Raw genomic sequence first — 13,062 nt, forward strand, 5'->3', positions numbered from 1 at the left:
GTTTCTTGGCAGTCTGCCTTAAGAAGGATCGTAACTGATGAATGGACATTTATGGTTTATTCAAATTAAGATAAATCTCACTCATCAGTTGGCATAAGGTAAATTAATTCCTAAGCATAATTTTTAGAAATGAAATGCTTTGGTGCAAACAGGGAAACAAGATCAGTAGCCTAGGTGAAGATGCCAAGTTTCCTAACAAAGTCTCTCTGTGAGGGTTTAGCAAACTACCTAAGGATCATTTAATTACTTTATTCACTCATGCATGGACATATGTGAACACAGCAATACATCTGGCAGCCTCCTTTCTAAAGGATTTTAAAAGAGTCATCAAATTCTCTAAAACATGGCTGTCAGATTTTCCAGGTTCGAGGAATTTGATTGAAATAGCATGTTTCAAAAATAATTACTTTTCCTTGGTATTAGATAAAAATGTTTGCTGAATTAATTGATGTATGATTTAGTAAAAGGATTTTGGGTAAAAGCCTCTTGAACTTGAATGAATGCATGGATGGATGAATGAATGAATGAATGAACAAATGAGTTAGAACAAGATTAAAGGCCAAGGGGGAGGTTTATAATCAATAGCAGGAATCCCGCTTTCTTTTTTCTAGATTGGTTGCCCTGTGCCAAGCCAAGAATTTTCTTAACATTCCACTGGATAGGGGAATTTGACTTAGAATTCCTTTCTCAATAGGTTTTCCAAGAAAAATCAAAGGCATAAGAAGTTAGGAGCAGAAATTAAGCTGGAAATTAAGAGCACTTTCATGAAATAATGCTGTCTATCTGTATTTTTGCAATATGTATAGAAAATATTTATGCTCCATCCTTTTTTTTTCTTTTTAAAAATTCAAAGCTGCATCTTCATGTGAATTGAGATCAAATTCTCAAATCAATTTCTTTGAGCATTTTATTTTCAAAGTCCTAACTTGATATCAGCATCAACAAAAACCCTCTCAACACTGTATCCGTCAGATAATTTGTTCTAATTTCTTTTCTGTAAAAAAACAAAGTAAAAAAACAAAACAAAGTACTTGAAAATGGCTTAAGCTTTTTGTCAAACTGTTGGGATAATGGGGGGGTGCATTTTTCTTTTCTAGTAAAGTGAGAAAATCTTTTCCTCTCATTCATATTCCTTTTTATTGAGATATGATCTACATGTAATACAAAGCACAGCTTTTAAGTGTCTAATTAAATTATATTTGAAATCATCACACCTGTGCAATCCATAACCCAGAAAGTTACCTCATACTCCTTTCCAGTTCAATACTTTTCCAAGAGGCAACCATTGTTCGGATCATAATTTTTTGTTGTTTATTCAGAACTTTATATGGATGTGATGATACAATATATACTCTTTTACTGATTGGCTTTTGCCCAATGTAATGTTTTTGTGATTCATCTATGTCGTTACAGGATCAGAAATTCACTTTTTTGCTGTTGCTGTTGAGTGAATTTCATTGATTAAATATACCACAATTTGCTTATCCATTCTCAGTTTGATGCTCAATAGACTGTTTCCTGTTTGGGGAATTTTTTCTAAAAATCTACTGTGAACATTCTTGTACAGGACTTTTTGAAAAAATGTTTTTATTTCTCTTAGGGTCACGATTACAATTAAAACAGACTGCCAAACTGCTTCCCACCGACAACATATGAGGGTTTCAGTTCCTCCTCACCAGCATCTGATATTGTCAGCCTTTCTTATTTTTGCCATCCTAATAGGTGTGATGTGGTATCTTATGGGTTTTTTTTTTTTTTTGCATTTCTCTGAAGTACAGTTTCATATACTTGTTGGCCTCTTATACTCTTTTGCTGATTTATGAAGTCTATTTTGGTGATAATCCCATAAACGTTTGAGAAGAATCTATGTTCAACAATGATTGGGTATTGTATTTTATAAATGTCAGTGAGGACATATTGGTTGAAAGTTATTAAAATCTTCTGTATCCTTACAGATTTTTTTTGTCAACATACATGCTCAATTACTGATAAGGTGGAGTCAAATATCTGCTTATGATTGTAGATATGTCCATATTCTCCATTAATTCTGTTACTTTTTACATCATATATTTGGGAGTTCTATTATTAAATACATATACCTTTAGGAATGTTATATCTTTTGTTTGGAATTGGCCATTTTATCATTATGAAATATATCTCTTTATCTCTGCTAATATGCCTTATATTGAAGATGACTTTTGCCTGATATTAATATAGCCCCATCAGCTTTTTTTTTCCTTTCCCTATCAACTTTCTTATGCTTAGTGTCTGTATGGGGTTAGGATACTGAACTCTAGAAACTGTACTGACATACAGTTTTGGCTGGTATCTCACTATTTTGGTCCAGGAAGCAGTGTAGGGAACACACATTTGGACAGGGTGCAGATTACTCTAAGAATAGTTCTCCTGCTCCAGCACTGCAACAAGCCAGCAATGCATCTTTTGAAGAAAAAAAATCTCCCTTTTGCCATTCTTGGTTGGGACAGATCAGATATAATATTACCAAGGGAACCACCTGAGGGCTTTCTTCCATTCCCTAATGGCTGCTTGTTTCACAGAATTTTATCTATAATTGCATGTATTCTGTATCATTTAATAACAGAATCTGATAAAGAAAGATTATGGTTCTAGTGTAAAAGAATTTTTTTAGTTGCAGACATTTCAGAGCTGTATAATCTTACTTTCATTTTGCTTAGGTTTTCCAACTTGACTTTGGGCATTTGCTTAATCTCTTTGTGTCTTAGTATTTTAATTTACTAAAGCGGCAGCCAATTGCAAAAGCTTTTGAAAAAGGGTATATATTGTTTTCAAATATATTTTCCAGAATATTTTAAAGTTGACTGAACTGTAATGAGTTGGATTGGCTTAATATCAGCGCCATAAAATTCAGTTAACCTCACAGTCACTAAATCTGATTTGTAAAGAGAGCATAATTCTACGAAAAAATGGTGTTTTACACTTCATTAGATTTGATTGATCTCAATCATGGTTATATATGCTACAGATTAGCTTAAACAGGATTTCAACTTTTAGGTGGTTCCAGTTTTATATTCCTTAGATTCTAGAATATCTTCATAATTACTTTAGTCCTGATAGGCTGAAAATCATTGCACATTGAACAGATTAAATATTATTATGCTTTTGAAGAGATTAGGTTCTCTCTAGGAGAGGATGGAGCCATTGAAAAATGAAAGCTTATCACCCTGGCTGAAATGTAATCATGTTTCTGTGCATAAAAGAGTAGTGCAGTGACTATGCCACCAGTGGCATTTTCTTGCATTCTACCATGTTGGACAATAGAATTTACATTATTTTTGAATACCCACATATAGTTTTAGTGAGTTTAAGTCTGATTTGGAGGGACCCTTGGAACTTACTTTCACAGCATATTTTGCTAGCTCAGAACTCAAGACCTAAGAAAGAAGCAGCTGGTCAATGATACACCACAAAGTTGAGGGAGCCAATGAGTTCTTTTTTTAGAGCTACGACAGTAGCGATGATTGGGTTACCATTTGCCTTTAAGGGCTTCACTGACCGAGATCTTAATAAAAGCCTTTATATTCCTTTCGTATGCTCTCCTCTTTTTAAGAGTGATGGGTATCCCAAAATGCATATTTGTAAGATTGATACATTTTCTTGTGTCGGTCCTTCTCAAACCCAGACTTTTAGCACTCTTCACAAAAACCAATAAAATGGCATTCTTGCGTTAAAAGGTTTTTAGGAGAAAAAAGAGAGACTGTCAAAGTAAGACCCTAATAATCACACCATTTTTTTATTCCTATATCCTCCTTTCAAGACTTTTTTTTTTCCATTCCTACTCCCCTTTCTTCCAATATAGGAACACAAACAAGCAAACCCACAGAATTGGTAGGAGTTCCAGAAGAAAATATAGTCTAAAGCATAGAACAGTGTATCAAAGGCAGTTAATGTTCCACCAATACAAAATTTCCTCTTTTTCCATGGTAGCAGAGTCTTTGGTTTTAATCTAAGAACACGGTTACTCAGAATAAATACTTCCCCAGACTTGCTTTCATCTAAATATGGCTGTGTCAGGGCACCTGGGTGGCTCAGTTTGTTAAGTGTCCAACTTCGGCTCAGGTCATGATCTCACAGTTTGTGAGTTCGAGCCCCACCTCGGGCTCTGTGCTGACAGCTTGGAGCCTGGAGCCTGCTTTGGATTCTGTGTTTCCCTCTCTCTCTGCCCTTCCCCTGCTCATACTGTGTCTCTGTCTCTCTGTCTCTGTCTCTCTATCTCTCAAAAATAAATAAACATTAAAAAAATTTTTAATGTGGCTGTGTAACTACATTCTGGTCAGTGAGAGGTATGTATAAATGTTATGTGGCAGCATCTGAGAATCTTCCTTAAAAGAAGCTAATGTGCACGTTTTGCTCTTTGTTATCTGTTACTATCTTCTGGATAGAATGCAGATGTGATGGTTGGACCTGATACAGCCAAGAAAAAAGATTGGTAATGGTACCTGTTTCCCTGAAGATTTCTTCTTTGAACTGCCTTCTTCTGGAATTCTACATAAAGAAAAATCAACTTCTACATTGTTTCAACTACTGTTTTTTGGGTGCTTGTTACTTGCAGCCAAACCTACTTCTAACTAGTGTATTTAGTATTACTCATCTTTATTAGAAATATTTCTCTCAAAGGTATTTATTATAACAATTATGTATTTCAATTACTGTAATTTGCAAGTAAAAAGGTCAACAAATATTTCAAATGTCAGTCTTTTTTATCTTCATGCACCAAAAAGAAAATTTGTGCATCCTGTAATCCAAATGTATTTGTATATGAATTTTCACCCTCAAAATAATCTTGACACATAATCAATTCTTCCATTTTCTGAAATGTCACTATCAATTTAAGGATGACCACACTGGTACCTGTGATCATTATGGATCTAATAATACCTAACCCTAACTTTGTAGTTCAATTCTGTGCCTGTATTATTTTTTGAAACATTCCAAAAATGATGGTGTGGTTTCCAATCCTATATGTAAAAAGCATGGAAGTCACCACTGCATCATAATATCAAGTAAAAAAGCTGAACAGGTTGAAAAGTCAACAACCCTTCTTAAATCCATAAAAGATGCGAGGACACAGGACAAACTGCTTTTCCTGATGTTGAAGAGAAAGGTAAATACAGAGAGTCACAGCTTAACAGGACAGAAGCACACCAGAAATCATTGTGGCTATCAGTGCCAGGGTAGAAAAGCTACCCTGAACTGTAATTGATAAATTGCTGGAGACTCAGTGTGGACAACTCTAAGAGTTAAATACTCTGAGGTCCCAGTCATAGGGGGAGTCACACAACATTATGAGATTTATCTCAAGAATTTTTAATGGGTTCCCACAGTAAATACCAGAGAAAAATCCCCTTGATCTTCTAGCAGGGGGAGAGGAAAAGAAACCATTTTGAAATGTGCCATATTATGCTATTTTTGTTAAAAAGTTTTCCTTCATGAGAAACTAGCTAACCAAAGCCTAACCTGCTGGATGTTATCAGAGTCAAGTAGAACTTGAAGAAGGGAAATACTCAACTCCAGCCCACTGTAGTCCACTCTAGCTATCCCCTTACAATTGAGATGGAAGAAAATAAAAAACTGAAAAAAATAGGAATGCAAGCTAGTGCAGCCACTCTGAAAAACAGTATGGAGGTTCCTCAAAAAACTAAAGATAGAACTACCCTACAACCCAGCAGTTGCACTACCAGGCATTTATCCAAGGGATACAGGTGTGCCGTTTTCAAGGGACACATGTGCCCCCATGTTTATAGCAGCACTATCAACAATAGTCAAAGTATGGAAAGAGCCCAAATGTCCATTGATGGATGAATGGATAGAGAAGGTGTGGTGTATATATACAAGGGAGTATTACTAGGCAATCAAAAAGAATGAAATCTTGCCATTTGCAACTACGTGGATGGAACTGGAGGGTATTATGCTAAGTGAAATTAATCAGAGAAAGACAAAAATCATATGACTTCACTCATATAAGGACTCTAACAGACAAAACAGATGAACATAAGGGAAGGGAAACAAAAATAATATAAAAACAGGGAGGGGACAAAACAGAAGAGACTCTTAAATATGGAGAACGATCTGAGGGTTACTTGAGGGGTTGTGGGAGGGGGGGATGGGATAAATGGGTAAGGGGCACTAAGGAATCTACTCCTGAAATCATTGTTGCACTACATGCTAACTAATTTGGATGTAAATTTTAAAAAATAAAAAAAAATTAAAAAAAACTGAAAAATAGATGAAGTTCGCAGTCTAGAGGCGTAGGTCACTAAAAGACTGAGAGCTAGTCCTAGGACTATAGAACACTTCTGTCTTCCCACATTTCAACACCACATTACAAAACTTTACAGCAGCTCTTTTTGTTTGATACGTCATGCCTGGCTATCAAGAAAAAAAGTTATGAGGCATATCAAAGGCAAAGAACATAATTTGAAGAGACAGAGCAAGCATCAGAACCAGACGTGGCAGGGATGCTGGAATCATCATACTAGGAATTTAAAAGAACTATAACTAATATACCAGGGACTCTAATGGATAAAGTAGAAGGCATGCCAGAACAGATGAGCAAGGTAAGCAGAAAAATGGAAATCCTAAGAAATCACCAAAAAGAAATGCTAGAGATAAAGGACACCACAACAGAAATGTAGAATGCCATTGATGGGCTTCTCAGTAGATGGGACGTAGCTGAGGAAGGAATCTCTGAGTTTCAGGATATCTTAATAGAAACCTCCAAAACTGAAAAGCAAAGGGAACAAAGACTAAAAAAAAAAAAAGAAAGAAAGAAAAATAGAACAGAATATCCAAGGCCTGTGGGACAACTATAAAAAGTGTAACATACATGTAAAGGAAATACCAGAAGGAGAAGAAAGAGAAAGGAGCAAAGGAAATATTTGAAACAATAATGTCTGAGAATTCCCCCAAATTAATTTTAGACAACAAACCACGAATCCAGGTAGACCAGAAAGCACCAAGCAAGATAAATGACAAAAAACTACACCTAGCCAAATCATTTTCAAACTACAAAAAATCAAAGATAAAAAACATTCCTGCAAGAAGCTAGAGGAAAAACACTTTACCTACAACAGAACAAATATGAAAATCACATTCACCTTCTCAAAATCAAGCAAGAGAGTGGAGTGAAATATTTAACATATTTAGAGAAAAAAATCACCAGCTTAGAATTTTGTATCCAGCAAACTTATCCTTCAAAAGTAAAGGATAAATATTTTCTCAGACAAACAAATATTGAGGGAATTTTTTGCCAGTAGACCTGCCTTACAGAAAATGCTAAAAGAAGTTCTTTAAAGAGAAAGGAAATGATAGGTCAGAAACTTGGTTATATATAAAGAAAGGAAGAGCATCAAGGAAGGAATAAATGAAGGTAAAATAAAGACTTCTTTTTCTTATTCTTAATTGATCTAACAGATAACAGTTTTTTCAAACTAATAAAAGCAACTGTGTATTCAACTATGTATGCTTAAGCATATAGCATATGTCTGTGTATGTACATATGTAAGGAGAGAAATACTTAGGTATAATCTGACAAAATATGTACAATATCTATAATGGGGAAAACTATAAAACTCTGAAGAATAAAACCAAAAACTTAAGTAAATGGAAAGATATTTCATGCTCATGGATAGGTAGACCCAATATCATCAAGATGTCTATTTTTCCCAATTCAATTTATAGATTTAATTCTGTCCCAATCAAAATCTCAGCAAGTTATCTTATAAATATCAACAAATTCATTCTAAAGTTTATATGGAGAGGCAAAAGACCGTTTCAGTTGTTATGAGCTTGATTTTTTTTCAGATTTCACAAATAAGTGATACTATGCAGTATTTGTCTTTCTCTGGTTTATTTTACTTAGCATAATGTCCTCCGGGTTCATCTATGTTGTTGCAAGGGACAGAACTCCCTTCTTTTTTTAAGGCTGAATAATATACTATATTTTCTTTATCCATTCATCCATCAACAGACACTAAGGTTGTTTCCATACCTTACTCTTGTGAATAATGCTGCAATGAACATGGAAGTATAGATACCCCTTCAAGATAATGATTTTGCTTCCTTTGGCTATATACTCAGAAGTGGGATTGCTGGGTCATATGGTAGTTCTATGTTCAATTTACTGAGGACACTTCATACTGTTTTCCATAATGACTGCACCATTTTATATTCCCACCAACAGTGTACAAGGATTCCTTTTTCTCCACATCCTCACCAGCATTTGTTATCTCTTGACTTTTGATAATAGATATCATATCAGGTGTGAATTGATGTCTCATTGTGATTTTGATTTGCATTTCCCTGATTATTAGTGATGGTGAGCACTTTTTTTATGTATCTCTTGACCATTTGAATCTTCTCTTTGGAAAAATATCTACTCAGTTTCTCTGACCACTTTTTAATTGAATGGTTTGTTTTTTGCTATTGAGTTGTGTGAGCTAGTTATATATTTTATATTAACCCCATATCAGATATACAATTTAAAGATATTTTCTCCCATTCCATAGCTTGTTTTTTAATTTTGTTGATGGTTTTCTTTGCTGTTCAGAAACTTTTTAGTTTGATGTAGTTTGATGTAGTCTCATTTGTTTATTTTTGCTTTTATTGACTTTGCTTTTGGTGTCAAATCCCAAAATTCTTTGCCAGAACGAATGTCAAGGATATCATACAAATTTTTAGAATTGTTTTTTCAATTTCTGTGACAAATGTCATTGGAATTTTCATAGGGATTTTATTAAATCTGTAGATTGCTTTGGATAGTATGGAAATTTGAACAGTATTAATTTTTCCAATCTATAAGCACAAAATATCTTCTCATTTCTTTGTGTCTTCTTCATTTTCATTTATCAATATTTTATAGTTTTCAGTGAAAATATCTTTCAACTCCTTGGTTAAATATATCCCTAAACACTTCATTATTATTTTTTGATGATATTGTAAATGTAACCGTTTTCCCACTTTGCCTTTCTAATAGTTTGTTGTTAGCATATAGAAACACAACAGATACTTATATACTGATTTTGTATCCTGTAACTTTATTAGTGTATTAGTTCTAACAGTTTTTTTGGTGGAGTTTTTAGAGTTTTTCTGTATATAATATCATGTCATCTACAAATAATGGCAGTTTTACATTCTTCTTTCTGATTTGGATGCCTTGTATTTCTTTTTCTTGCCAAATTGTTCCAGCTAAAACTTTCTGTACTATGTTGAATAAAAGTAATGAGAGTGGGTAATCATGTCCCATTCTTGATCTTAGAGGAAAAGCTCTCAGTTTTTTGACATCAAGTATGATGCTAGATCTAGGCGTGTCATATATGGCATTTGTTATGTTGAGGTACTTCCTTCTATATCCATTTGCTTAGGGTTTTTAATATGAAAGGATGTTGAATTTTGCCAACTGCTTTTTCTGATATGATTTTTATCCTTCATTCTGTTTATATGGTATATCACATTGATTTGTAGATATTGAACCATTAAACAATGAAATATTCTTCAACACTAAAAAGACATGAGTTTGGGTGCCTGGGTGGCTCAGTCAGTTAAGTGTCCAATTCTTGGTTTTGGCTCAGGTCATGATCTCACAGTTTGTGAGTTCAAGCCCCACATGGGTCTCTGTGCTGACAGTGTGGAGCCTACTTAGGATTCTCTCTCTCCCTCTCTCTTTGCCCCTTCCTTACTTTCTATCTCTCTCAAAATAAATAAATAAACTTAAAAAAAAGAAGACATGAGTTACCAATCCATAAAAGGCATGGAGAAATTTTAAATGCATATTATTATGTGGAAGAAGTCAATCTGAAAAGGCTATGTACTGTATGATTCCAACTATATGACATCTTGGAAAAGGAAAAATTATAGAGACAATAAAAAGATCAATGGTTGCCAGGAGTTGGAGAAAGTGGGGAAGAATGATTAGGCAGAACACAGAGGATTTTTAGGGGAGTGAAAATACTCTGTATGATACTATAATGATGGATGCATATCATTACACATTTGTCTAAATGAGTAGAAGGTACAACACCAGGAATGAGCCCCGTCGTAAACTATGGAATTTGGGTTATTGAGCCATGTCAATGTAGATTCATCAATTATAACAAAATACCCTTTGGTGAGGGAGTTTGATATGTATGTGTTGTATTGGAATACCTCCTTGAGGCAGGAGGTACATGGGAAATATCTATATCTTCTGTTCAATTTTTCTGCAAATCTAACACTTCTCTAACAAAATTAAATTTTCAAAAAATGGTGGTGAGAATGAATGTAGTTTGGAGTGAGTAGAAGGTTCTAGAACAAGCCATTCTGTTTACATGTCCTTGCCTGAAGTAACATTTTTACCCAGATGGTATCTGGTTAAAAGTTATGGATCAAGATAAATGTAGAGCTTAAAACATCAATTAGTAGTATTGGTGATGTAAAAAAGAATTACAGTCAAGGTTAACATGCTGTCAGAAGGCAAAAAATCAAGGTGAAGTTTGGAAGTAATATAGGCTGACAGCAGCCTTCCAGCTATTACAGACCTGTCCTCCCTCCTCCTCTCTCAAAACAGGACCCTGGTTATTGTCCCCAGTCCCTGTGGATGTCTTGACATAATAAAATTGGTTTTATTTAAAGTCCAAATTCTTAACCTGTCACGACTAATATTTTGTGATATAATTACTACCTATTTTATGAGATGATTGCTACCTATTTTCCACCATTTTCCCCTCTCAGCTATCCCGTGCAGGCTATGTGTCCTCAAGCTCTTTCCCTCTTGAGTCCTTGTACATACTGTTCCTTCAGCCTTGGATGCCTCCCTCCTCCTTTTCTTCTGAGTAGAATGCTCTCAAATCACAGCTCAAACATTACCTTGTGGAAGAATGCTTCCTACAGTGTGCCTTCCCATGCCCTCCCCAGGCAAAGGAAAAAACTACGTTCTCTGTATACCCACAGCACCTAATATATATCTCTATTATAATATCACACTTTATTGTGATAAAGTATGTGTTTGGCTTTCCCTCCCACTACACTGTGAATTCTTTGGAAACTGAAATGGTCTTATTCCAATGCCCACTATGTTTTCAAGTGTTATCTCTGTGGGACCCATTGCTACAGAACATGAAACATGACCCACTGGCAGAAACATACTACAGCAACCACATAATTTAATATCACATTCCTTAAATGATCTGATTCAGGGCAGAAAATGTTTGAAGAATAGGCCAGAGGATCTGGAAATGCTCTCTCGGAAGTATGTTGGCTCTTCCTTGGGTATAACATCACAAATCAGAGGGTACTGATAGGGTTGGATATGATCAGATTTTTACCTCATATATTTTGTTTCAGATGCAAAAATGTATAGGGAAAAATGTTTATGAATGTATGTATTTCAGTGTTCAGTGTTCAGAGTATCTCCCAGAGGTAACTACGTGGGTATCCCCAAGTTCCTCACCTTTAGCAGTCATTTTTATCTTTAATACTCAAAGTGGTTCAAATAGCCTCCTTCCCCCCCCCCCCATATCTTTAAGGATTCTTGGGTGCCTGATGTTTTTCCTGATTAACTGATTTTAATTGGTCGTGTTGCATTTTGATCTCTGGTTTCAAACCCACCTTTTGAATCCCTTGTCCTCTCTCCTTTAACCCCACACACCCCTTCTTTTGTTGGTATGGCCCAGAATTTTTAATTTATCTAGGGAACTACTAGCACAGACTTGTATGTAAACCAGTTTTTACTAAAGTTTAAGGGAAATAGTGTAGCATATTCCAAGCAATAACGTAAAAATTAATATTAGACATCACTGTCATAAAATGTCAGCATCTTTTCCTGCCAAAGGAATTCCTTCCTAGCCAGAATTTATTAGTCCAGAGCTTGTCTCCTTTTCTGGTCTCCATTTTTCCTACTGAGATATTCCAGCTGCTAGCTCATAGTTTTCCTATATACTTATATTTTGAACAGAGGAATTTAACTATCTCTATGCTCATTCCACCTCCAATATGTTTTCAGTATACTTTTACATCTCCAAAAACTTTTGGAAAACTCTAGTAAACACAGAGTGATCATTTGTAGCCTTCATCAGCCTAAAGAACCAGCAGAAATATTGAAATTTCAGTTTCTATTCTAATATAATTGAACTTGTAGGCAGGACTCCTTCCCTACCAGTAGGCAAAAGAGAAAAATATTTTTCTCCCCTTGTACAAAATAAGACCCCAGAGGTCATGATTCACACACACACTCATACAAACACACACACACACACACAAACACGTTACATAGCATAGGTACTGAACTATTTTGTCAAGTTCTTGCATATGTGATTTCTGAGTGCTTGATAAAGTGCTTCACAATCCACGTTTTAGTCATATTTAACAAACAGTCTCAGACTGGATGAAGGCTTTTCTCAGCCAGGAATTAGAGGCTCAGAATTTCCATTGGCTTTTCAGGACAGTTGTATACACCAAGCCATTCATAACAATATATAAGAGCCATCTCTTTGTGGGGGGCTTTTCAACAGCCTTGAGAATATTGTATGCATTTTCAAAGGTTTGGACCCAGAGCACACTAGATTTGAGCACAAAGGCGATATTGTGCCTTGCTATTTTGTGCTAAAATGGTAGACTTGTCTGAGCACCAAGGCACTACAAGACAAGCCGGCTCCATTTGGCTGCTTCTGTTGGAGAAACATGATGAGTATTATCTGACTCCTTGTTCCCATTGTCATTGTCTACACAGTACAAGAAAAGTGCAATCAAAGAGAAAAATGATGTTTTTGTGAACCTCAGCATCTTAATAAAACAGCTGATTTGACTGGTACACTAGCAGGAATGTAGCTAGGCTAACACAGAACACTATTAATAAAGACAAGCCTGAGACCTCTCTCCCTTGATGAGCCTATATCTAACACATGAGCATCAGCTATTTATTTAACACATGTGAGCCAGTGTTATAAAGAGCAAGTAGGTATGTATGTACTAATACAATCCTCATAATTATCAAATAGAAAAAACAAGCCAATGAGCAAACTAACAGGGTAGGGAATGACATTCTTACAG

This window comes from Acinonyx jubatus, chromosome C1 (genome assembly GCF_027475565.1).
Source record: "Acinonyx jubatus isolate Ajub_Pintada_27869175 chromosome C1, VMU_Ajub_asm_v1.0, whole genome shotgun sequence".
In the NCBI taxonomy this organism is placed as follows: Eukaryota; Metazoa; Chordata; class Mammalia; order Carnivora; family Felidae; genus Acinonyx; species Acinonyx jubatus.